At 38.4% G+C, this 25407-nt stretch overlaps 1 long non-coding RNA gene and 1 pseudogene across 5 annotated transcripts in view; one reads left to right on the top strand and one right to left on the bottom strand.

Moving 5' to 3' along the window:
- Positions 1-25407, bottom strand: part of LOC148007197 (uncharacterized) — a 137251-nt gene that overhangs the window by 41452 nt on the left and 70392 nt on the right. The window contains exons 3-4 of one of the 5 annotated variants that reach the window (XR_015646269.1): positions 24471-24586; positions 19915-21956 (exon numbers count right to left, since the gene is read on the bottom strand). The exons of 3 other annotated variants lie outside the window; for them this stretch is intronic. This is a non-coding gene — a long non-coding RNA (uncharacterized LOC148007197). Of the gene's footprint in view, positions 1-19914; positions 21957-24470; positions 24587-25407 lie in introns of those variants that run through there. One more of the 5 variants, XR_015646267.1, reaches the window with a different exon arrangement.
- On the top strand, positions 14336-14752 carry Vom1r-ps29 (vomeronasal 1 receptor pseudogene 29; annotated as a pseudogene).

Genomic DNA, 25407 nt, shown 5'->3' with positions numbered 1-25407 from the left:
CTTCCGTGCTCCCAGGCCACGATACAGGATACCAAGGGACCCATGGGGTCCACTGGTCATGATTCGGCATATTTGGTGGTTCACCTTAACAACCGCCCAAAATTGAGCTTAGAAATTAACGGAAAGAAATTCGAAGGCATACTGGATACTGGGGCTGATAAAAGTATAATTTCCTCAAAATGGTGGCCTCAATCATGGCCTCCCACAAAATCTTCTCACTCGCTATAAGGATTAGGCTACCAGTCATGCCCTATGATCAGCTCTGCCACTCTAACTTGGACAACTGCCGATGGCCGACAGGGACAATTTATTCCTTATGTACTTCCCCTGCCTGTTAATCTTTGGGGGAGGGATGTTATGCAGACCATGGGACTGACCTTATCTAATGAATATCCCCCACAAGTGGCCCACATGATGTCAAGGATGGGCTATAAGGAAGGGAAAGGCCTAGGGCGATTAGAACAGGGTCGTCTCACGCCCATTGAACCGATCGCCAACCCCCATAAACAAGGCCTGGGTTTTTCCTAGGCGCCATTGGGGCAGCACGACCCATACCATGGAGGACGGAAGATGCAGTGTGGGTTCCCCAATGGCCATTAACCTCTGAGAAATTACAGGCAGCTACAGGACTGGTGGATGAACAATTAAGATTGGGACATTTGGAGCCCTCCATCTCTCCTTGGAACACCCCAATTTTCGTAATAAGGAAAAAATCAGGAAAATGGAGACTACTCCATGACTTGAGGGCCATTAATGATCAGATGGAATCCCTTGGACCCATTCAGCGGGGCTTTCCTATACTCTCGGCCCTACAAAAAGATTGGAATTTGGTAATAATAGATATCAAGGATTCTTTTTTCTCTATTCTGCTTTAACCCCCTGATAGGCCCAGGTTTGCTTTTACTGTCCCATCAATTAATCATACTGAACCTGATAAAAGATACCAGTGGAAGGTCCTACCTCAGGGCATGGCCAACCGCCCTACGATGTGTCAGTTATATGTTCAGGAAGCCCTCAAACCAGTCAGGGAGACCTATCCAAATTTACTGTTAATCCATTACGTGGATGATATATTGATGTGTCATAAAGACTTAGAATTACTCAAACAAGCCTATTCCTTATTACAAAAAACCCTTAAACAATGGGACTTACATATTACTACAGAAAAGGTCCAAATTGCTGACACAGGTCATTTTCTAGGATCCATTATTTTCCCTGATAAGATTATACACCAGAAACTGGAAATCCGTAGAGACCACCTCCATACTCTTAATGACTTTCAGAAGCTCTTGGGAGATATCAACTGGTTGAGACCATTTTTGAAAATCCCTTCCACGGAATTAAAACCTTTGTTCGAAATATGGGAAGGGGACGGCCACATCACTTCCCCTCGTATGCTAACTCCCGCTGCAACCAAGGCCTTACTAAAAGTAGAAGATGCCATAAAACAGGCCCAATTGCAGCGCATTGATTGGTCTCTACCTTTTTCACTCTGTGTACTAGATACCAAGGATTTACCCACTGCAGTTTTATGGCAACAAGGTCCACTGTTATGGATCCATCCACATGCTTCCCCTGTGAAGATTATTGATTGGTATCCAGCCGCAGTAGCACATCTGGCTATTAAGGGCCTAAAAGCTGCCATCTGTCATTTTGGGACTCCACCCCAATTTTTGATTATCCCATATACACCCTACCAGGTCCAAACTCTAGCCGCTACTTCTGATGATTGGGCAGTGCTGCTCACATCCTTTACAGGGAAGATAGATAATCATTATCCTAAACACCCCCTATTGTGTTTTGCAAGATCACAACCTGTTGTTTTCCCTCGCGTCACATCCCACAGACCATTAAAGGAGGGAATAACAGTGTATACGGATGGGTCAAAAACAGGGGTGGGAGCATATGTGGTAAACTCCCAAGTATTCTCATGACAATATTTTAAAAAATCACCCCAAGTGGTAGAGTGCCTAGTGGTCATGGAGGTCATTGAAAAATTCCAGGTTCCTCTAAATATTGTTTCAGATTCCTCCTATGTGGTTAATGCTGTTAGTATTCTTGAAACCGCCATTATAATTAAAACCACTAGTGAGGTGGCAGATATTTTCCAAAAAATCAAAATTATCCTATTAAATAGAAGATTCCCTGTATACATTACTCATATACGGGCCCATTCTGGACTCCCTGGCCCAATGAGTTCAGAGAATGATTTGGCTGACAAAGCCACAAAAATGATAGCTGTGGCCCTGGCCTCTCCTTTAGAGGCCACTAAAGCCTTTCATGGCAATTTCCATGTCACCTCAGAAACTTTACGCCGCCACTTCTCTATAACTAGAAAAGAGGCACGTGATATAGTCACCCAATGCCAACAGTGCTGCCAGTTCCTCCCAGTTCCTCACATCGGGGTCAACCCGAGAAGAATACAGCCATTGCAAATCTGGCAAATGGATGTTACTCATAATTCTATTTTTGGAAAATTACAGTATGTGCATGTATCTATAGACACATGTTCTGGCATTCTACATGCCACCCCACTTACAGGAGAAAAAACAACACATGTCATTCAGCACTGCCTTGAAGCATGCAGTGCTTGGGGAAAGCCAAAACGTGTAAAAACTGACAATGGCCCCGCCTACACATCTCAAAAATTCCGTCAGTTTTGTGCTCAGATGCAGGTTACCCACCTGATGGGCCTGCCCTACAACCCTCAAGGACAAGGAATCATAGAGCGTGCTCATCGTACGTTCAAATCATATTTAATAAAACAAAGAGGGGGAATTATGATAGAACTCCCCCCAACACCCCGAGTGACCACTGCTCTGGCCCTTTTTACCTTAAATTTTTTAAATCTTGATGAAGCTGGACAAACAGCGGCTGAGCGTCATTGCTCAGAGCCCAAGAGGACAAAAGAATTAGTCAAATGGAAGGATGCATTGACAAATGAATGGAAAGGCCCAGATCCTGTTTTAATAAGACCCAGGGGAGCTGTCTGTGTTTTTCCACAGGACAATGAAAATCCCATATGGATCCCAGGACGACTTACTCGGATCATCACAGCAAGTGATCAAGAAGGGACTGGGACTCCTGCACCTCCTTACTCTTCTTCCATGGATGCCAGCATCGGTGCAGGGCAAGCTACGATGGGGAATAATGTCAACCTTTCCATTCCTGATGCTGGTGATGTACCACTAACAGGGATTTAGGGTTGGCATATTTACCTGAGGATCCACAGGCTGAATTTACCTGAGGATCCACAGGTTGAACGACTGAAAGAAAATAGGACTATTCCCCTTAAGGGCAGCCTTTGTTTTGGCATATTCAACAAAACATATTTTGATCTCCCTTGCATTATGCTGTGTAATCAATCTTCTGCTTGGTTAAGGGAGGCCACATGGGGAACTGGTGAGGAGGACATTGTGGCTAATGCCACAGTTCTCTATGGTGGTGGCCTTACATTGCGTTAATGATAGCTGCACTGATCTTATGCCCATGGCGATGCTACTTGGAGGAAAGGGCGAAAAGGGACGGTTGTCATTTTCCTGGACGGGGAACATCAAACCTGCTGCCTCTGTCTGGACAGCTACCCATATAAAATATCGCAGTAGTTACCCGCATGCCTCGCTTTATCCCGATCCCTGTTGATACCCCGGGGACCATGACATTATTTAGAGGAAAAAGAGATTTTGGTACTTCTGCAATTACTGCTGGCATTATTGCTACGACAGCAGTCGCTGCCTCGGTTACTGCCTCGGCATTGGCCTTGTCAAATTCAGTACAGACAACCCAAACTATCAATGATTTATTGGCCACCGTCTCTGTGGCTCGGGACAGACAGGCCTCGGCCAATACTCAGATACAGGGAGGCCTTATGCTTGTCAACCAACGTATAGATCTGGTCCGAGAGCAATTAGACATTCTATGGCAACTGGCCCAGCTTGGCTGTGAGCAAAAACTCCCAGGCCTTTGTGTCACCTCAATATAATATGACAAATTTACCCGAGCTGCTAATCTGTCTAAGAGTCTTTCACAGCATCTGTTACAGAATTGGACCTCGGAGTTTGAACAGACACTTTGAGAGCTGAGAGCGACCATCATTCAAGTAAATTCTACCCGACTGGACCTGTCTTTGATGGAGGGATTGTCGTCCTGGATCACCTCAGCAGTCTCTTATTTCAAGGAATGGGTGGGAGTGGGACTTTTTGGAGTGAGTGTTACTCCTCTGGTTGCTTTGCAAATTGAGATCTCAAACAAGAAAGGACAAAGTAGTGATCGCCCAGGCGCTTGTAGCCCTTGAACAAGGAGCGTCAGCCAATATCTGGTTGACCATGCTCAAGCAACAGGTCGCCGGCTGGACAGCTCTTGCACTCCTAGAAACTCGGTTCATTGCACAGGATTAGAGTGTCCGGCTTGAGCAGCCCATGAGGGGTGACGAGCTTAGCATCGCACAGGGATGTTCTACCAAATATGCTCCCTGGAAGGCATGCATTTTACATGAGGGTTTCTGCCCCAGTTTTCCCTCCCTCGAAAAATGGCAGTGCGATGGGTCGGGAGTGCCCTGGGTCCCAACAACAGCCTAAGGGTATCTCTCTTGTACAGGTTCGCCAACTTTGTACAAGGATATGACCTCTGTCTTCGCCCTCCTATATCTGGGTGTCCTGTTTGCTTAAAAAAACAGAAAAGGGGGAGATGTGAGGAGCTGTCCTCACATATGTGAGGAGCTGTCCTCACATACTCCATTACAAGATGGCACCGGCATCCGGCAGAACGCACCTAGTACAAAGGGCAATACACAGGCGCCTGGTAACTTCCCTACTGAAAGGGACACGTACGCTTTGGTAAGTCATCTGGCATAATTAGCAGCGACCAGTCAGAGAGTGACACATCCTAGGCGAGGATAGTTTCCTATATAAGGGACGGTTATTCCTCACTCGGCATCTCCACATTGTAAGCTTATGCTCTCCCTCTCAAGACGCATTAAAGCTTTTCTGCAGTAGGATCCTGTGTGTGCCGCATCGTTCCTGCTGGCGAGACATAGCGCGGGACACTGGTCGAGGTTGGGCGTGGCAAGTGGTGGCCCCTACAGGAAATTCCCTAATCCACTGTAAAGGGATTGAACTCTCTCTGAGATCAGAACTTCTTGCAGTCAGGGCAGCGCTGGAAAGTTCCCAAGGTAAGGTGGGACAATAAGGACGGTGGGAAATAAGCGGCTATAAAGTCTCAGGGTAGTGAGAAAGTAAAGTTCGCGGTGACAGCGAACTGAAAGTAAAGTTCACGGTAGCAGCGAACTAAAAGTAACAAGACACACAGTGAATTTAGCCGTAGCAGCGTAGAAAGTTTTTAGTAAAAATGGCCATTTTACCAAAAGCGATCTACAGATTCAATGCAATCCCCATCAAAATACCAATCCAATTCTTCAAAGAGTTAGACAGAAAAATTTGCAAATTCATCTGGAATAACAAAAAACCCAGGATAGCTAAAACTATCCTCAACAATAAAAGGACTTCAGGGGGAATCACTATCCCTGAACTCAAGCAGTATTACAGAGCAATATCCAAAATATACAAAGAACTCAAGAAGTTAGACCACAGGGAGACAAATAACCCTATTAAAAATGGGGTTCATAGCTAAACAAAGAATTCACAGCTGAGGAATGCCAAATGACTGAGAAACACCTAAAGAAATGTTCAACATCTTTAGTCATAAGGGAAATGCAAATCAAAACAACCCTGAGATTTCACCTCACACCAGTGAGAATGGCTAAGATCAAAAACTCAGGGGACAGCAAATGCTGGTGAGGATGCGGAGAAAGAGGAACACTCCTCCATTGTTGGTGGGATTGCAGACTGGTACAACCATTCTGGAAATCAGTCTGGCGGTTCCTCAGAAAATTGGACATTGAACTGCCTGAAGATCCAGCTATACCTCTCTTGGGCATATACCCAAAAGATGCCCCAACATATAAAAAAGACACATGCTCCACTATGTTCATAGCAGCCTTATTTATAACAGCCAGAAGCTGGAAAGAACCCAGATGCCCTTCAACAGAGGAATGGATACAGAAAATGTGGTACATCTACACAATGGAATATTACTCAGCTATCAAAACAATGACTTTATGAAATTCGTAGGCAAATGGTTGGAACTGGAAAATATCATCCTGAGTGAGGTAACCCAATCACAGAAAAACACATGGTATGCACTCATTGATAAGTGGCTATTAGCCCAAATGCTTGAATTACCCTAGATGCCTAGAACAAATGAAACTCAAGACGGCTGATCAAAATGTGAATGCTTCACTCCCTCTTTAAAAGGGGAACAAGAATACCCTTGGCAGGGAATAGAGAGGCAATGATTAAAACAGACAGAAGGAACACCCATTCAGAGCCTGCCCCACATGTGGCGCATACATATACAGCCATTCAATTAGACAAGATGGATGAAGCAAAGAAGTGCAGGGCAACAGGAGCCGGATGTAGATCGCTCTTGAGAGACACAGCCAGAATACAGCAAACACAGAGGCAAATGCCAGCAGCCAACCACTGAACTGAGAATAGGATCCCCATTGAAGGAATCAGAGAAAGAACTGGAAGAGCTTGAAGGGGCTCGAGACCACATATGTACAACAATGCCAAGCAACCAGAGCTTCCAGGGACTAAGCCACTACCTAAATACTATACATGGACTGACCCTGGACTCTGACCTCATAGTTAGCAGTGAATATCCTAGTAAGACCACCAGTGGAAGGGGAAGCCCTGGGTCGTGCTAAGACTGAACCCCCAGTGAACTAGATTGTTGTGGGGAGGGCGGCAATGGGGGAAGGATGGGGAGGGGAACACCCATAAAGAGGGGAAGGGGAGGGATTAGGGGGATGTTTGCCTGGAAACCGGGCAAGGGAATAACACTCGAAATGTATATAAGAAATACTCAAATTAATAAAAAAAAAAAGAAAGAAAGTTTCTTGTCATTGGACAAGAAAGTCTTGTCCAATTTTTCTGGCTCTTCAAGAGCTGTTTGAGCAAAAGAAACTAAAAATAAAAAGAAGCACCATAGAGAGATTTTTGAGCGAATGCGATGCCATTGCACTCTGGTTCGCAGCCTCTGGCATTCTCATGGTGGCGAGCTGGGACAAGTTAGGGAAAGACCTTGATTTTGCCCGGGAACAGGGGACTCTAAGACCTGGGGTCCTTACAGTATGGTGCTTAGTGTGTAGCTGCCTTGAGGATCAGAAATGTTGTCAGGCAGCTATAGAGAAGGGCAAGCTGCCCTAGAAATGCTTCAAGAGGAGAGGTCAGAAAAGCAGGGAAGCGCAAAGGAGACAGACTCAGAAAAGAGAGATACAGAGGAGGAAACAGACGAAACAGATTCAGAAGCAGAGTTACAAGAGTTGATAGATCAAATGCGGAAATAGTCTCTAAGGAATAGACAGAGGAAGAAAAGGAAAAAGCCTAAAATGGTGGAGGAACCTCCTGGGCGGTTCCCCTCGGCTCCTTCTCCCTGCAATGTTGTAGAGGGAGGAAGTAGAGTTTCAGGTAGTAGTACATTCTGCCCAGAACTGTGGAAGTCAGTCCACACAGAACTACATTTGGCCTATCCTGTTTATGTGGATGCTAATCAACAAAGGTATCATGAGCCTTTAGACTTTAAGGTGATCAAGTCCCTGGCGGAATCAGTTAGGACATATGGCATTACGGCCTCATTTACCATAGCTCAGGTTGAGGCCTTATACAGATTTTGCATGATTCCTAATCATTGGACTAACCTGGCGCAAGCATGCCTCAGCCCAAGGCAGTATCTAGATTGTAGAGCTTTTCTAATTGAATATGCCAATTAACAGGCTGCTGCCAATTTTCAGTGTTCCCGAGACTCATGCTGATACGTCATGACCTTTAAGCCCACTCCTCTAATTTGTCTAAACAGTTGTAAAGTTTGTCAAGTTATTTTTTAGGTAATTAGACTGGAGAATTCGATTTCTTAATGGATCAGCTACGTGTAGCCATCGTGAACATGAACTCCACATGTGCAGATGCTAGACTGGCTACGGGATCGTCATCTTGGATTGCTGCTGCTATGAATCATCTTAGAGAGTGGGTGGGTATGGGAGCCCTAGCTGCATTCTTGCTGCTGGTCTCCCTAGTGAGCCTGTGGTGTCTCTGTAGAATGAGGTTTGTTCAGAGGCGGCATGTGGCTATGGTGGTACAGACATTTACAGCCATTGAAGCAGGACAGTCCCCTCAAGCCTGGGTTACGGTCATTCAGAAGACCTAGTTGCACCTCCCCCCTGAGTATATGTGAGTGACCTTGCCCAGCGATGGGCAACTTCCCTTCTACCTATGGCATGGAACCTTGTGGGCGACGGAGGTGTCTTACGATGGGTTTAATGAAGGGATGATCCTAAGACGGGGGGGGGAGTCGCCACGCTCAGTGGTGCCTTTTCCTGCTTGATTAATTAAACAAAAAGGGGGAACTGTAGAGAGCTGTGACATGCCACGCCTCAAAGATGGTGCTGGTTTCTGCCTTCCACCCACCCAACGGTGAGCGCTCCTTGCAATAAACAAGTCCTTATTTGGCTATGTCTGCCTGGCCTGCCAGCTTCCGCATAGTGAGAGCCTATCTACATGACCCACGTGGCTTGCTAGGACTGGCCAGTGCTAGCTATTTAAGTGTGGTGCAGGGCGTTCCCCGGGAAGAGGGAGTCAGAAGAGATAGAGGTCAGAAGATTGTATCAAGGTTCCTGAGTAAAACTGCTTGAAGAAGATCTCCTGTGGTCGTGTCTTCCTTGCTGGTCAAGGTTGGGCGCGGCAATCATGCTATTTCTACTTTGTAAAATTTCCTGTATTATATTTCTAATAGAGTGTTGGCTGTTACACCCATAGTTTTATAGTTGCTATTCCCTTCTCTTCATCTTATTTCCCATAGATAGTGGTTGGTAGCCTTATGTCTTCCACAGTCTTTAGAATCAAAATTAAAATTTGTAGATTTGAAGGCCCTTGATCACTTGCTCATCATTTCTTATTCCTTGTAGCAGTTTAAACTGTCTTTGATATCTGTGGCAATATAATAATTTTCCTAATTTTATTTGGAAGTGTTAGAAAATTATGCCAAACTCTTGTCTATACTGTGCAAGAACTCTCATACTAAAGCATAGCTCAGTCTTGGATTGGCTTTTAAATGACCCAAAGTCCAATGCACTTAAGGCTTAGTTACACAACTACATTGCTATTTGGAGATAATTGTAAACTTTCCGAGAAACAGTCTAGTTGGCAGAAATTAAATGTCTTTTAGATAAATATTTAAGATGGATATTAGGTGCCTGGACACTTCTCTCTATGCTTTGTTTTCAAGAAGACATGATATTCAAAGGTTTTCTCTTAACCCACTCTTCACTTTCTCAGAGCAGGATAAAATATTAATGAAGGCATATGTCTTTCTACTAAAAATTTCAATAGACATATTCCAACCCCACATAAGCATGATCAGTTTTACTTCTGCAGTATGGAATTAAACATAACATTTTCAAATTAATCAAACAAGTTTTTGGCCTCTTTTAATAATTTTAATTCTCTGCCTCATAAGTTTGCAACATTAGAGAATCAAATATAAGACAGATTCAGAATATATTTAGGTAACACAAAATAGCATTATACATATTAAATATTAAATCACCATGTGATAGAAATAAAGCATTTTCTTTTCCTTTTTTTAAAGCAATTTCTACCAAACACAAAAGTTTTGTTTAACCAATACTCAGACAGTGAAAAAGAAACAATTTCCTATGGTAGATGTCACATTACCTCCATGCACTCCTCATATGATTTAAATCTCCAAGCAAACTAAGACATGATAAAAAACATAATAAACTTTAATAAATTATAATGAGTAATTTTATTATGTACAATGGTTTATATACCACTACACAGAAAAAAAAACCCTCTGCTATATTTAGGGACTAAAGTATAGTATTTATTAAAAAATAAATTAGCAATAAATTAATGAACATCTATTCCTCCTGACTTGTGTGAAATTTAAACTTAAATAAATTGAATTCTGTATCAGTAATCGAATGATTTTGAAAATTATAAAATCATCTCAAATTTCCAAAATGGTTCAAATAAGTCAGTTATAACATTTACTCTAATACAATTTAATGACTATCTATACCTATTATGTATAATTATCATTTTTGTGGAAAAAAGGCCCATATTGAACACATTTGGCATCAAATGTACCTAAATTTCAATTAAGTAAACATTTTGTCATTTTTTGTTTTCAAATTTTAAAAAATATATTTGAATTCATATATAATTTTATTGCTTCTTTTATTCTCCAGTACATGCCTTCTCCTTTCACACTATTTCAATGAACCTTCACATTGATAGCTTTTCCATTTATCTAGTAATCAATGTTTTATATATATATATACATATATATATATATATATATATATATATTACAAGCAACATCTATTCTCTGTTTGATAATGGGGGGGGTGGCTCATCTTTGGGAGCTTCAACCTTTCGCAGTGTCTGCACTTATAACTACACTATAGTTTATTGTTCAAGTGTGTGACACCAGAAGGTTTTCTCAATTCAAAATTAGCATATCTATTATTATTGTCATTCTTCAGATTGTGATTGTGCTGCCATTTCTTGAAAATCTAGCCTCATAGAAGACTTTCCTGTGTTGTGGGTTTTTAAAATTTTCTACACCTTTTCTGTGATGTTACATGATTCATGTATTCAGGACACTGGATGTAGATGTATCCATTGGAACTGGAAGCCCAACCATCTGTTATTCTCTATGATTCCTATTGTGACACTGTTTATTGCATTGTGTCAGGTTGTGATATTTTTCCTTGTTGTTTGATTTTTTTTATGAGGATCCCCATTTTGCTTACAAAAGAATTTCTTTGAGAAAAGGTGATAGATACATTTGTCTGTGGTGTGTACAGTAAGATTTAATAAGGGGTTGTTCTGCTCTGGTAAAGAGGTGTGTGTGTGGCAAAACCTTTTCTAGGTAGAGACAGCACACATGTCATTTAACCAGAAATAGGCATCTCAAGACAGACCAGAGTATGGATACCATCAATGTCTATCTTGATGAACTTTGAGTTTTATTGAGGTTACTTACAGGAGCATGAGTGCAGTGTTACAGGGGCAGAAATGATTCAAAGACAGTTGCACTAGCATAGCTCACTTTAGTATGTGTGACAACTCAAAAAAGGTAGAAACCAGGAACATACAACCCAGTATTCAGGCTGTCCAACAAAGTAGAGTGTTTCCTTTCCATACAAATGTTCTAAACATTTAATTATCCATCTGTTAGTTAATTTAGAATTAATATTCTAAACATTAATTATCCATTAATCTCTACTGGCTTTTTTTTAATTGAAGGCATCTGTTTTGATGTCAAAAGACTCATTTGAATCTTGACTTTCCTGAGAGAGACATTCAGATTTATTTTTTAATCAGTAAGGGAAGGCCTTGTGAATATTGTCAGTGTAAGATAATTTTCAAAAATATATTAAGAATTAGTTTCCTTGGTTTTGTTGGTTTGAATAAAAATGCCCTCTATAGGTGCATAGGGAATCGCATTTTTTATTTTTTTATTAACGAGTATTTCTTATTTACATTTTGAATGTTATTCCCTTTCCCTGTTTCCGGTCCAACATCCCCCTAAACCCTCCCTCACTGACCCTGGGCTCCAACCTCATAGGTAGCAATGAACAGCCTAGTAAGAGCACCAGTGGAAGGGGAAGCCCTTTGTCCTGCTAAGACTGAATCCCCAGTGAACGTGATTGTTGGGGGGAGGGCGGTAATGGGGGGAGAATGGGGAGGGGGAATTGCGTTTTTAACTGGTATGGCTTATCAGTTGTAGATGTGGCCTTTTTGGAGGAAACATGTTACTTGGGGTGGGCTTTGAACTTTCATAGAGTCTTTTTTTTTCTTTTTTTCAGAGCTGGGGACCGAACCCAGGGCCTTGCGCTTGCTAGGCAAGTGCTCTAACACTGAGCTAAATCCCCAACCCGGGCTTTGAACTTTCAAATCTTAAGTCAGTTCCACTGGGTTTTTATCTTCCTGATGGCCTATCAATCTAGCGATAGAACTCACAGCACGTTCTTTAGAGGTATGTATGGGTGCATGTCCTCAAGCTCCCTTCTATGATGGACATGTCATCTAAACTTATTTAACATTATTATTACCATTATTATTACATTATTACCATTATTATTAATCATTACTGTATGTAACCATTGTCATGATGACCCTTGCCAGCAATAGAAACCATAACTAAAACACTCTGTAAGAAAGTTCCTTGCAGAATGAACTGTTTCAGTACCAGTCAAAACTGTTACGCAACAGTTTGAGATGATGCTCTGTCAGAAACTATAACCTTAGTAGCTCAGAGTTTCTAAAACATATATAGCAATGCTGTCAAGAGAGGCTCATTACATGTATCCCAAATATTATCTTGTTCAGAAATCAACACTGCTAACAACAATGATCAGAAAAAAAAGTTGGTCTGGCTCTGGACTCTGAGGGCAAAGATACTGTAGTAATGAAAAGATCCATTTATAGATACATTCTGTAATTTTTTATCCATTACCACTAATAAGGTCATAAACATCACCTTCTGTGACTGATTCCTGGAGGCCAGATGCTGCATTCTGTCCCTTTAGGGTGCAGTGACAGGTTTTCCATAACTCCTAATGAAGCATAAGTCACCATATGTTATAAATCTGGTTTTGGAGCACCTCTATGCTCTCTCTCTCTCTCTCTCTCTCTCTCTCTCTCTCTCTCTCTCTCTCTTTCTCTTTCTCTCCTTCCCTCCCTCCTCTCCCTTCCCCCTCTCCTCTCTCTCCTGTTCTCTCTGTCTTCTTGTTCTCCTCATTATCATCAAACAGAGTTCTAAATTAATCCACTTAAAATTGAACTAGTTAAGCATGACTCTAGCCAAGATACTCCTCACACTCACAACTTACGAGTCACAGAATAATCACTCTATATTTCATAAAATAATTTCTAACACACATATGTCCTACAAATCTCAGTCTAGTAGTTATACATGTTCTGACATTTTTAATAATTTTCAGTAGCACTTAGGGAGTTCCACAGTGTAGATATGGCCCCACAGATAATTTCCTGTCGCCATGCACTTGCTGTCAGTAAACTTATAGGTTACTGATTTGGGGAGATCATTAAATCCCAAAAGGTACTAATGTTGTGACATCATTCAATCCCAAAACTATATTACAGGCTCCATTCCACATTCGCATATAGCATCCCAGCATGCACTACCTGGATAGGAAGCAGTCAAAGATAAGTGTTTGCTGACAGAGGATTGTTATATATGTTATTCGCATATGTATCATATGTTATATAACTGATTCATGGAAACATATATAAATTCATTTGCATTACTCATGTAGAGCATGATTTTTCAGTGGGAGAAAATTTAGAATGTTCAAAGTTAAAATTATGATTTATTATTCATGTCTGTTCTCTCTCTCTTTCTCTCTCCCCCTCACCCCCTCACTCTCTCTGTGAGGGAGAGAAAGAGAAATGTGTTTTTTATACATGTGCTTAAACTCTAAAAATTTCTCTCATCAGCTTCTTTTGCTCTGACACATAATCTGTTATTCTTTCATTATTTTTTATAGACTTGTGATGTCCAATATTATCTATCTAATGACTTAGAATAGAAAAATATCATTGTATGAAGAAAATATTCAGAAAGGGTGCGCATCTCTGATAGCAGTTCAAATTAATTGAAAGGAGTCCCATCAGGATTTCCAGGTATCATCCATTGCACCAATGCCATGAATGTAAATTTGTATGCAGTATGACAGAGCCTGGAAATGACATTGGACACATTAAATTATTTTCTCTGAGTACACCAACTACCAGACCACTCTGTGAATGCTTTTCAATTTAAGAGAAGTTTTGATTTATTTTTCAAGTGGGTAAAATAGACTATAGTCACATAAGAAAAAGGAAAGGCTACTGTAACTTAGAATGTAGTAACATTATTCTTTGTTGTTAATTGGAATATAGTGCTGTGTAGAAGAACACACTATGTGAGAAAATGTGTAGGGAATTAGGGAGACATTTACAGAGAAAATATAGAATGAATGAAGGACAGACAGACTGAACAATAGTTGAGGGATAGAGATATAGGATAGATAACTTTTAGAAATTCCCTGTCATAATACCAGCTACTGTTGTTTCTTAAACTGGACATTAACTTTGTAGTGATCAGGTAATTGAACTTGAAGACTTTCAATGGAGAAATAAATTGTGTGCAATGATCCTGGACAATGCTAACTACATACGCTTCAATGTATATTCTCATATACATTTCCCCTGACATGATGAATTTGATTTCTATGTTCTTGGCCAGTGGATTGGTAGTTAGTGTGCTTCACAAACACAACCAGAGAGTTCAGAAACATCACATTTACAGCCTCTCCTCTAGTTGTTTTAATGAAGCCATAGCCACATATAATATTCTTATTCTTATGAGTTTCTTCCCTGCCATCTATTCTGTTTACATTAGTTTTCCCCTTTGTATGGTTCTTGCTGAAAAATATATCTATCATGTAGTGAAAAGCTCTGTCTTTCTGGCACCTTGTTTTCAAGGATTTCTCCCCTATATTCTCATTTCCAGTAACACCAGGGTGTGCCAGTTCTATATGTCCTTCCTGTTGAGAAATAATGCTTCCCCTAATTTATGTTCTGTGCTAACATTGTTATGATCATTATGCTTGAATTGAATATTATTGTCAAGGCATCTTATTGTTTCAGAATTTAAAGTCTAACAAAAATTACTGTCTTAGGACCAAAAGATACTTCTCTATTATTCCCTGTCTCCTAAGCAAAATTTAAAAAAAATACTGTGTAAAAGTATTTGAAAAATTATTATTTTAACGTTTAGAGCTTTTTTCTTGGAGATAATTTGATCATTTTAATATTGCATTGAAGGATATTTCTGATTATTAACTCAGTGTTTACATTTCTTTTCAGACCATCATAACATTTTCAGAATATTTTTGCTTATTTGTTAGTTTTCATTTTTTTAATGTAACTTCAAATTTGAAATGTATTTGAGGCTTTTACTAATTCAATTGTTCATGTAATATCTGCCACCTCCTCCTTCTATATAGGATTTCACTCTGTAGAATTGACTGTCCTGAATCTCATTCATTTCATTACCCTAGCCTCAAAGTCACATCACAGCTTGTGTCAGCTACCCTAGAGCTTGAATTAAAGAGCTGTTCCATCATGCATCTTTTGGGTTGGTATTGTAGTTAGAAGGGTTCAGAACTGGATAAGACTCTTGGTCCCTTTTATCCCCAAGCAGCCCAAACAGCAACCTATGATACTCTGAATGTTCACTAAGAGTGAAGTATTAACAACTTATTTACACATTTAAATCCTCCATATAAACATACTTGTAAAATTAGCAATTTATTTAGTAGACAAATGGTATTAGTTAGAATTTTTCTTTTATCTGATGACTATAAAAATGCAACAAGTTTTTTCTCCACATTCCAATATTTTACAGTGCTTGTCTGAGTTATATATATATATATATATATATATATATATATATATATTTGTGTGTGTGTATGTGTGTGTGTGTGTGTGTGTGTGTGTGTGAGAGAGAGAGAGAGAGAGAGAGAGAGAGAGAGAGAGAGAGAGAGAGAGAGAGAAGAACTCCCCTTTACACTTGCTGAAAATTTTCCTGGTCCTAGACATCTAATTTTGATGAATTTATCATTTAAGATATTTAATGCATCGTTGTAGCTCATATAAATTTTACATAATCTTATGAATCAGCCATATGTATACAAACAATTAAGGCTATAAATCTACACACTTACATTTTCACTTTGTAAAAGTTGCCTGATGGAATTTCCCTTCCTTCTTCTCATCTCATTATTGTCTTCTATGCTAAGCATCTTCTATTTTTTTACATAATTTAATCAGTGCTCACTGATTTTTTTGTGTAGAGTATTTCAATGCACTTGTGGATCTCTTTTAGTATGTATACATGCATAATATGCATACATACAACATGTAATGAGTACCTACCCTAGAAATCACAAAGGTACTCCTATCATTCCCTATTGATGGGGTGGGGGAATCAATCATGTGTCACCACACTTGGAATTCACTTACTTTTTAAAATTCATTTAATACATGTCTGTGGTCACATATGTAATTTAGAACTGACTTCACTTAACTAAGTTGACTCCTTCCAGTTGTTCTTGAAGGCAGTATTTATACCATGATGCTGCAAGTGCAATTATCCACTGAGTTGTCTAATCAGCTTTACCTTTCTTGAATTCAAACATTGTGAATACATTGATCTTTCTATTTGACACTTTAATTTCTTCTTGAGTTAGGTTCTCACAGTGTAGTCTAGCCTGACTTGTAACAATGTAGCCTAATGTATCCTTGAACTCAAGACCTTTTCACCCTGTAAATGTTGGTATAAAAGGAAAGTGTAATTTTTTTGCTGATTGTTTTTCATTTCCCTGTTTAAATAAAAAAAACCACGATTTTATTTTAATTTCTCTGTATTTTGTTTAATTTGCATGTGTGTGTTTGTGCAGTACATGAATTTAATGTCTACAGAATAAAAAAAGGGTGCAGAAAATTCCCTGAAACTGGAGTGTTGTGGGGTCATTAGTCTTAGACTATGTGCTGGGAATCAAATCCATGTCTTCTAGAAGAGCATACAATGCTCTTAATTGCTAATCCAGGGATCTTGGTTGTCATTTGCACTTCTTGATGATGTCTCTGCAACTCTGAAAGTTTTTCAAACTCATTACGTGATATATAATTGGCTCCAACATTGAGTGTCCACAGCATAGCATTTTATTTGTGGGTTTTTGTCATATTTTCACTCTTATCAGTCTGGCTTTCAGTGTGCATTAGTGACAAGTTATGACTTACTTATTTGCTGAGAGAGTCTATCACTTTGGCCCACATTGTTTTGATTTCATGATACTTCTCCCTTTGTTTCCTGATTTTAAGGATTACAATGCTGCAGCAACCACTATGGCTGAAAAGATAATCCTGTTTTAGAGGTAAGTAAGATGTGAAATGTTCAGACATATTATAAGTTTCATTATGCCATTCAAATTTGTTTCTGCTGATCTACCATCCATGTCCCTAACTCTGCACACTATTCTCTGTCTGTCTCTCTATCTCTGTCTCTATCTCTGCCTCTGGGTGTGTGTGTGAGTGTGTTTGTGTCTGTGTTTGTATGTGTCTGTTTGCATATGTGTGTGCAAGTTCCTGTGTATGCATATGCTTGTTTGCACTTTGCTATATACACATTCACATGCATATTGGCAATAGGGCTACTTGTCACACCCTGGACAAGAAATGCAGAGAAACCTGGCCTGCCTTTGCTATTTGATTCTGGTTGAATTCACTGAAATCAGAATAAAGAGTATATATGTAAATGTCAAATGCCCAACCTGACCTAAATTTATGGTGCTTCTCTATAAAGGATTATATAGCAAAACATCCCCAGTAGCACACCAGACTCCAGGTTTCCTCTTGTTTTCACTTTCTATGTTGCTCATGAAACACTGTGAATCTACCCTTGAGCTACTACATCTTACTTGTAATGGGTTCTCGTGACAGACTTGCTTATCATTTTTTTTTGTGAAAGGATTTTACCCACTGAGTTGTCTCCAAGAATGAGATAATTAAATGTAGCATCAAACACAGAGCTTCATACTATGTACCAAGACATTTTAACTCATTCCTTCTCTCTTCTCCCTTGAAATAAAGATTACTCTAATAAAGATCTAGAGATAGAATATTCTTAACCAAATAATCAGGACTATGTGTATAATGGCATTATTGGCATAAGAAGAAATCATAGATAGGTTTCAGTCAATTTCTTCACAAGAATATCATTAAATACTCAGATCCCTTTTATTTTTTATCAGTTTTTTTCTAAGAATTCAATGAGTAATTTCAATCAGTGCCAACATTATGTTGAATAGGTTTTGGGATGGTAATGTTCTTTCATAATACATTTCTCTCATTTGCTTGATACACATGATCATTTCTTAGGGGTACTTTCCATGATTCTGTTAGATCATGGAATCCCTGTAGCCTTCTCTATGGTTTATTAATTGAGGAGCAATTCTGTACAATCTTAGCCTACTCTTCAAATCTCCCTCCTTCTAGCTCTGTCTGTACTCTCCCATGGTCATTTCATAGATCTCCTTCTGTTCTGCTACAAATTTTACAATTTTGTTTGAAAATATTCAACAGGGAATTCTTTTTCTCAGTTCATATTTGGTTACCTTGTAATACTGTCTATACTGAGAAGGGATGAGTAATCAGAAGTGATTAATATTTTTTTCTGTATTGTAACACTTCAAAATACCACAAAAATGAATTCTATAGTAGAGTCTTTTTTATTTATCAATTTACCTTTTTGATGTGTCACATACACTATCATTGGGAAGCTGAACTCATGTCAATGCCATTTCTTCCAAAGCCTTCTTCTGAAAATATCTCACCCCCTGACAGAGCTGTGACATGTGATCTTAAAAACACTATCATTGGTTCAAATATAAAGATTTTCCATTTGCACCATTTTTGGCCCCAAGCTAGAATTGGAAATATATTTCATTGCATTTAGTTACATGGCAAGAGATTGATTAAGTATTCCATTAATTTTGAGCTTTCCATAATTAGTATTTCTATCATTTTCATGCCTACTTCTATATCTAGCTCTAGTTTCACTCATAATGTGCACCCTCAACTGTGTGTGCTCATTTCACAAAAAGCAGTCCATCAGGCACAATGTGTGCAACATATATACTCTGGGCTGTGGTCCAAGAGAAGGATTGTATTCAATATAATATATGCAACAACATGAGTGAGTGGCACTTTAATATCTTGGGATGAATTTGCAATACATATATGTGATTAGTGAAAATGAAAAAGTGCCAACATTTGTTCAGAAATTTTACTGTTGATTCTTCAAAGTAAATTTGAAAATAGGCAAATTTATTTGTTCATATCTTGTCTATATTGTTGAAATACAGAGTATCCAGTAATATAAAAACTGTTATTAATATTAAATAATAAATTTATAGTGTATTTGATCAATGTAAATAGATCACATATATAATATATTTATATAAAATATTAATATGTTAATATAAATTAATTATATATTGTATTCATATATTAATATAAAATGTATACACGTGTACATACACACATGCAAACTCACATACAAAATTTAGGATAAATATAGGCCTGAATTTAAAACAATGCCTTTATTTAGCAATTCACTGTATTGCTAAACTTTCAGCATGTTGGACTGTTGAAGTAAGATGTACAATTTAGTCACAGAATTTAAGTCTATTTGTGGAAAGCACAGAAAATACTCCTTGTTTTATAACAATATTGTTAAATTTAATGTAAAATTTCCTCCCGGGCTTGAATGGACATTTAATATTATTATCAGTAATTCATATATATTCTGCTTTAATTTTGTTCTTCAATTTGAATTTTGATGAAGTACAGGAAATTATGTGTATGCTATATAACGTGACACAAATATCAACATGTTATGTAAGTATTTCTATGACTATTGTATAGATAACATTAACTCAAACTAAGTATTTCTGCTTTTGTCCCTGTAAATTGTTTGGTCTTCATACTTCTATGCATTGATGTTGTGGATGTGCATATTTATATCATAAATGTGAACTCACAAATATACCTGAAGCTTGGTGTGTTTGGTGAGAATCTTTTAGTTTATACATATTCTTATTTGCTATTTATTTATACACATAAAATTATAAAATATTATGCTTCATAACTTCTTAAATTTTTGAAAGTTTCTATTCAATGAAATTTTGGTTATTGTGAGAGTTGAAATTTTTCATTTAATTTTATACATACAGTGACTTAAATTGTAAAAGAGACATTTAAAATTACAAAAATAGTTCACCTGCTCATATATATTTAGTAGCCATTTTATCCACAAGAATTCATTTAAAGGTTCATTCTAAATAAGAAAAGGATGGGATAAAGAGATACCTTTGGGGTGAAGTGTTCTTCCTGTTTCTTCAGTGTACCTAAAAGTTTAGTATTGACCACCCACCTAGTGACTGACCTCCAACCAGAATATCTGATACAATCTGAGTTCTGAAGATACTACATACACACATTGCCTAGTTATACATTCAGGTAAACACACTTATACCAAAATACATATGAAAAATTTGAGAATAGAAAACATGTCTTACAGAAATATTAGTAATATATCTTAGAATGAGCAATATAAATTATGGAGCAGAACAAATAACATTTTGAATTTCTTTCTGTCTGAAGATAAAGTCTATATCCTCGAGATGTGAAAATGATGAGTGATATCAATTTTGGAGTAGGGAGTATCTTCTTAATGCAGACTGGAGTGGGCACCATGGGAAACTCCTTGCTTTTCTGTCTTTATACCTACAATTTGCTCACTGGACAAAAGATGAGGCCCACAGACTTGATTCTTAACCAACTGGTCTTTGTCAACAATTTACTTCTTTTCTTCAGAGGGATCCCTCAGATAATGGCAGCTTTTGGGTGGAAGAGTTTCATGGGTGATGCTGAATGTCAGCTTGTTATATATATTCACCGAGTAGCAAGGGGTGTTTCTCTTTATACCACTTGCCTTCTCAGTGCCTTTCAGGCCACCAAGCTTGGTTCCACTTTATCTTGGTTTAACCAGCTCATAATACGATGTCCAAGGTGTATTGGATTCTGTTGCCTCTATATTTGGATCCTGCAACTCTTGGTAAATATTGAAATTCTTAGAAGAGTTACTGGCCCAAGGGACAGTAAAAATTTAAGTATGAACATGAATTACAAATTCTGTTCCTCATTGATACCAGAAAAATATGTAGTTGTATTAAATTCTGTCTTATTTTTTGTCATGGATTTTTTATGTTTGATGTTTATAATATGGGCTTGTAGTTCTATCATCAATTTCCTATACAAACACAAGCAGCAAGTTCATTACATTCACAGCCAATGCATCTACCCTCGAACTATCCCTGAGGATAGAGCTACATGTACTGTTCTTATCTTGGTGACAACTTTTGCTTTCTTCCTTTGTCTGTCTTCCATTTCAACTTTTTGTCGTAGTTTTATTAGGGACCCAAATCAGTGGCTGGTTGATGCTACTGTTTTCCTAGGTGCATGCTTCCCAGCGTTCAGCCCCTTTCTGCTCATCATCACTGACAGACACGTGTTTTACATATGTAATTTTTACAGGAGAAACTAAATCCTTCCTATTCTGGAAATTAAATTGTTTTGATTTGCAGAGATGGCTTAATATACTTAAATTTTAAATATAGGATGTCTGTGTAATACATGTAATTTTGTGCTGTTAGGGTCCAGAAGAGGGTGATTGATACCCTGGGACTGGAGTTACGGAGGGTTGTGAACTAATATGTGTGTACTGAAAATTGAATCCAGGAAAGCAGGAAGAGAAACCAATGCTCTAGTTCACTGAACAATCTCTCTAGACACATAGTATATTTTATTTATATAGTTATTTTGACTGCATATATGCCTGGGTACAGCATGCATGCAGTAATTATGGATTCTATAAGATGACATCAGAACCCAAGCACTGGAGTCAGAGATGGTGGCCAGCTGCCATGTGTTTGCTGTGCACTTAACGCAGGTCTTCTGGAAGAGTAAAATCAAATGAAATTTTCTGGTTGTGTCAAGGGATAGAGACTCGTGATATTTTGGTGATGCAGACTCATATTTTGCTGAGACAAGACCCATGAAAGCATTCATGATGTTTGGGAAGATTATAAATAAGACTTGTTGAACCGTGACAGCATGTTTCTTTTGTTTGCTGTGAAGCTCCATGTTGGTCTCAGATCTTCTCCAATCTTCCCTGCACTGAGAAAGGAATAGCAAAATAATAATAGCATTGTAACTGGACCTGGTTGCTCCTGCTGACTCTGTAGATTTGATGGAGGCCTGGCAGTTTCTGCTGGATCTTGTCACCATTGCTTATTCATTCATGTTTCTTAACACTGTTTACCTGAACTACTAGTTTCCTGACAATAGTAATTGGAATAATCCTTAAAGAATTGCTTCTTAACAGGTTCACATCTTCTTATCCTGTTTATGCTCCTTTCTCCCTATATTTGGATGGTTACTAAAGATCAACTACGTGGTGAAGTATATTAAACTCATTTACAAGAACAAATCTTCTCTGACGATGGCAGAATATTGATAGTGGAATATAGTTGTGATGTGGCATTAAGACCCTGTGATATGATTAAGGAGCCAGGAAAACAAATCTGCTTCCATTTTATCTTCCAGTGTTATTGTTTAAATGGATGACTATTATTCAATTTAGGTAAAGAGAAAACAAAACTTCCTTATCCTATTTATACAAGGGTTTTGGTAAAAAGCATTCTTTCAAGTCAATTATTATTATACGCAATGCCCTCTGTAATAAAAATAGTAAAAGATATTTAGGATATAAAATACCCACTGGTTGAATTACTTGTTCACTGCTCTTCAGTTCATTGTTATCCTCCACTCTGACTGCCCTTAAGTGTTTTCAATTGCTCTTTATAGGTTTGTACCTTTAGTGGTCATATCATTTGATTGGTTTTATAGTCCAAATGACAGTGAAATTCCTCTTTGTGGTTATTCTGGAGCAATTCTCGAGAAAAATCCTGCAGGAGGTTACCTTAAACATATTCTTTAAAATATCTTTGTCAGATTCAGCCAACTGAATATCATCTACAGAATGGTGAATGATAGACTGTGGGAATGGCTTACAAATTATTTCTAATGGTCATCGCACAAAATATTGAATTATATTTGAATTTCTATATATTGACTTGGATTTAAGTTTTTTTAATTATTCTATATTAATAGAAGTTCAAGGTCATTTTATCAGACTATATTGTACATAAGTTGTTCATTTAAACTATGATGAAAAGTTCTAAATTATGATTTTCATAATTATTTTTAAGTATGTAGATTATTGATCTTAGAGAAAAAGACAATTTTAAAAAATGGGGATATCATATAGAAGGGGAGAGGGAGGGGATAGGGGGATGTTGGCCCAGAAATCGGGAAAGGGAATAACATTCGAAATGTAAATAAGAAATACTCATTAATAAAAAAATGGGGATATGAGTAGAAGTTTCTGGTTGTAAAATGTAATGCAGTCTCACTGGTATTTTGCTAAGGCAGATCCTTGTGATGTTTTATTGATGCAAGAGATATGAGAGGACAAAAGATGTTTGGAGAGAGTATGAATCAGATTAAATGTACATTTACAGTGCTCTTATGTAATTAGGGATGTAGATGTTCGTTAGTCTCACATATTTGCTGATCTTCACTTTATTGAGAGAGAAATAATAGAGCTTTCCTGGTAACCCATTTGGTCCTGGTCACTCCTAAACACTTTTGTAGATTCAGTGGAGTACTACTGGTTTCTACTTTATTATCACACCATTGTTGTTTCCAGCTTGGTAACACTTTTGAATTAGACTGCTGATATCCTGGCAATAGAGATTGGAATCAACCCCAAAAGAAGTCTATATCCCTTTGTCCCGTTTATCATATTTCCTCCCCTACTTTTGGTTGACAGGATAGAAGGTGATAAAATCATTTGGCTTATTAAAATAGTTTTGAGAAATATAACCTTTCAGTAAATGGCGCTCATTACCACTGTGCCAACTCTCCAGTCATAGTTAAATTTTATAGTGGATAATAGGATACTGATTACTCTAGGAATACCTGTTAAAAATATAAAAAGAAGGTTGAGGCAATACCTTTGTGATAGATAGCTTTCTGACCCATGCTAGTGGCTTAGTTGATTTCATCATGACAATAATTTTTTACATTTAAACACTTTAGTTTTTGCTTTTTTATTGTTGTTATATTATTATTATTATTAATATTATTATTATTATTATTATTATTAAATTGTTTTCACAGTCATTATACCCCTTATGGTCTACCCTCCAATTTTTCATCATCTAGTTCCTTCCCCTTTCTTAAGAGGGTATCACCATTCTCGCTCCATCAGACCTCTGTACTCTCTGAGACCTCAAGTTTCTCAAGCATTGGGTGGTGCTTCTCTCACCGAGGCCACACCAAGCAGTTCTTTGCTGTATATGTGTTGGGAGCTTCATATCAGCTAGTGTATGCTCCCAGGTTGGTGCCTCAGTGTCTGAGAGATATTAGGAATAAGGTTAATTGTGACTGCTGGTCTTCCTATGAACTTGACTTCCTCTTTCACTTCTTTAGCTTTTCCCTAATTCAACCACAGTGATTCCCAACTACTCTCCATTGGATGGGTGTAAATATCTGAATTAGACTCTTTTAGCTGATTGTTGGTACTCTTACAGGGCAGCCATGCTAGGCTCCTGTCTTTAAACATACCATAATATCAGAAGTAATGTCAGGTCTTGGAGCCTCCCCTTGACCTGGATTCCAATTTCTGTCAGGCATGGAAGCTCTTTTCACTCAGTCCCCTCTCCATTTTTGCACCTGCATTTCTTTTAGACAGGAACAATTCGAGGTCAGAATTTTTGACTGTGGGATGGCAAGCCCCTCACTGCAATTGTTGCCCTGTTTTCTACTGGAGATTGACTTTTCAAGTTTCCTCTTCCCACTCTTGGACATTTCAACTGAGGTGCCTGCCTTCGAGTCCTGGGCATCTCTCACTATCCAGGTCTCTGATACATTTCCGAGTGCTCCCCCAACACCTCCTACCTTATAAGGTTCCCATTCTTTCTGCTGATCCCCATACCCCAATACATGATTTTGCTCCTTCTATCCTTCCCCTTCCCCTTTTCCATTCAGTACCATCCCTTTATCCCTCTGTCTGCCCTCTCCCCATGAATGCTTTCTTCTCCTACACAAGTGGTATTTAGTCGTACTCACTTGGGCTATTTGGCTTGCTAACTTTCTTGAGTTCTGTGGATTTTATCCCGGGTATCCTGTAAATGTTTGCCCAATATCCACTTAATAGGGAGTACATATTATGCATGTCCTTTTGTGTCTGAGTTGTCTCACTCAGGATGATAGTTTATAGTTACATCAATTTACCTGTAAAATTCATGATGCCCTTCGTGTTAATACCTAGGTAGTATTCCTTTGTGTAAAGACCATATTTTCTGTATCCATTTTCTGTTGTGGGACATCTGGGTTGTTTCCAGCTTCTGGCTTTCACAAAGAAGGCCATTATGAACATAGTGGGACATATGCCCAAGTGGCATGATGGGGATATTCTGGGTATATGCCACATAGTGGTATAACTGGATCTTTAGGTAGATATACTTGCAATTTTCTGAGGAAACTGCAGGTTGATTTCCAG

Source organism: Rattus norvegicus, chromosome 1 (genome assembly GCF_021556685.1).
Source record: "Rattus norvegicus strain SHRSP/BbbUtx chromosome 1, alternate assembly SHRSP_T2T, whole genome shotgun sequence".
In the NCBI taxonomy this organism is placed as follows: domain Eukaryota; kingdom Metazoa; phylum Chordata; class Mammalia; order Rodentia; family Muridae; genus Rattus; species Rattus norvegicus.
This window is presented reverse-complemented; position numbering and strand designations above follow the sequence as displayed.